At 37.6% G+C, this 2,537-nt stretch overlaps 1 protein-coding gene across 2 annotated transcripts in view; it reads right to left on the bottom strand.

Annotated features, from left to right (window-relative positions):
* Positions 1-1,212: 1,212 nt before the first annotated feature.
* The window catches only part of LOC119281256, a 4,356-nt gene continuing 3,031 nt past the window's right edge, over positions 1,213-2,537 (bottom strand). For both annotated transcript variants that reach the window (XM_037561831.1, XM_037561832.1), the window contains exon 6: positions 1,213-1,522. The gene's annotated coding sequence lies outside the window, so the exon portion shown is untranslated. The remainder of the gene's footprint in view (positions 1,523-2,537) is intronic.

The raw sequence follows: 2,537 nt of genomic DNA, 5'->3' as shown, positions 1-2,537 counted from the left end.
CCATGAAAAGCAAGATGGTTTTCGAGCTTGGTAGCATATTAGTGTTCCGTGATTTTTCGAATATCTTCTCGGAAGTATCACCAGGTCGTCACCTGGCCGCTATGTTGAGTTCGTGATCAAGTTGGTTTGCGAAACCAACCTTTCTCTAAGAATCCGTGTTGGATACCCTGAGCTAGTTGATTAAGCTAAACAACAACTTGGAGAGTTGGAGGATAAAATCTTGCCCGACTTGGTTCATTTTAAGGGATATCTTGTATGTGTGTTATAGAAAGTTGATATTTTCATCGACTGGCCCTCGTGATCAGTTAATGGACCTATCATTTTATCCAACCTTTGATTTGGGTATGGGCTATTATCAAATCAAACCAGAACCAATGATATTCGTAATGTTGCCTTACTCGTGGTTGATCCCTCGAGCATACATCATTATATCTTTTGGTATGACCAATGTTATCCCCATGTTCACTTAATTGTGGAATTCCATCTATATGGAAGCCTGGATGGATTCCATCCCCGTGTTCACTTACTGCTAGTTTGCTGTCTGGGCATAACAGACGGCAAAGACGTAAATCTTGACGGCAAAGAGTTTGCCATCAGGAAGTAGACGGCAAAGTCAGACGGCAAAGATTAATCGGCAAAGAATACTTTGCCGTCTGCTTTTTTTCCTGACGGCAAAGACTTTGCCGTCAATCTATATTTTTGCCGTCACTCTGCGGAAAGTAGACGGCAAAACATTGCGCCAGACGGAACGGACGGTCTAACGGCCGGCGTCAAGTGTTTTGCCGTCTACCGGCCGTCCAACCAGACGGCAAAGTCTATTATCTTTGCCGTCAACTATCAGTTTTGGCAGACGGGAAAGAAGCATACTTTGCCGTCTGTCACTGTACTCCCAGTGGGCAAAATAGCAGGACTTTGCCGTCTGGTGCTCCTTTACCAGTCGACAAAGACCTATATTTTGCCGTCAGTTGGTGCTGGCCCAGACAGCAAAGCTATACCTCTTTGCCGTCAACCTGCCTGTTGGCAAGACGGCAAAATGTCAGCGGAAGCACAGGCTGGTGACATGTGGCATCTTTGCCGTCTGTCACTTGATGACAAAGCTCCTTTTTTTAAATCAGAAATTAAACAGTTTAATACACAGTATAGAACCATAACAGCACAGAACCATAACAGGACAGCATAGTTCCATAGCAAATATAAGCAACAATGAACAAATATAAGAACGAAGTTCCATAGCATATATATAGTCGCAGGACAAAGTTCCATAGCATATATATAGTCCCAGGACAAAGTTCCATAGCATATAGTCCCAAAACAAAGTTCCATAGCATATATATAGTCCCAAAACAAAGTTCCATAGCATATATATAGTCCCGGGACAAAGTTCCATAGCATATAGTCCCAAAACAAAGTTCCACAGCATATAATACACAATGAACAAAGATGGCATCACTACGTAAGATTTGGCACTACAACAAATGCCTTCATGTCCATGTCGTAGTCCAAAGAGCATCCAGGTGGCAACCTACAAGATTGAATGGTGTGTGTCAAATAACGTGCTTGAAATCATCAATTTGCCAAATAGACAAAAGAAAGTACTTCGACACTACAAAATAAATAGTGATCCATATTCCATAGTGAGTTTCTAAAATAAAAAGCTTCTAGTACATATGGAGTTTCTTGAACACTTATCCAATTTTGTACATGCTAATTTAACACTAGATCTTTACTTATAAGTCTGATCTTTAAATGGTTCAAACGGTCTCTACTTACAAGTTTCTAAATCATGGAGATCTTCAAATGGTCTCTAAATCATGAAAATAAGTAGCTACTTGTCTCTAAATCATGAATATCTTCAAGTGTTCTCTAAATCATGAAAATAAATAGCTTCAAGAATGCATATATTTAATTAAGATCATGGTTGAAATTGTTCAAATGGATTATAGTTTGAAACGGTTCAAATGGTCTCTACTTGTCTCTACTTATAAGTTTGATCTTTAAATGGTTCAAACGGTCTCTATCTTACAAGTTTCTAAATCATGGAGATCTTCAAATGGTCTCTAAATCATGAAAATAAGTAGCTACTTGTCTCTAAATCATGAATATCTTCAAGTGTTCTCTAAATCATGAAAATAAATAGCTTCAAGAATGCATATATTTAATTAAGATCATGGTTGAAATTGTTCAAATGGATTATAGTTTGAAACGGTTCAAATGGTCTCTACTTGTCTCTACTTATAAGTTTGATATTTAAATGGTTCAAACGGTCTCTACTTACAAGTTTCTAAATCATGGAGATCTTCAAATGGTCTCTAAATCATGAAAATAAGTAGCTACTTGTCTGTAAATCATGAATATCCTCAAGTATTCTCTAAATCATGAAAACAAATAGCTTCAAGAATGCATATAGTTAATTAAGATCATGGTTGAAATTGTTTAAATGGATTATAGTTTGAAACGGTTTCAAATGGTCTCTACTTATAAGTTTGATCTTTAAATGGTTCAAACGGTCTCTATCTTACAAGTTTCTAAATCATGGA

This window comes from Triticum dicoccoides, chromosome 3B (assembly GCF_002162155.2).
Source record: "Triticum dicoccoides isolate Atlit2015 ecotype Zavitan chromosome 3B, WEW_v2.0, whole genome shotgun sequence".
Classification (NCBI taxonomy): domain Eukaryota; kingdom Viridiplantae; phylum Streptophyta; class Magnoliopsida; order Poales; family Poaceae; genus Triticum; species Triticum dicoccoides.
Note: the sequence above shows the minus strand (reverse complement) of the source record. Positions and strands in the feature narration are given on the sequence as shown.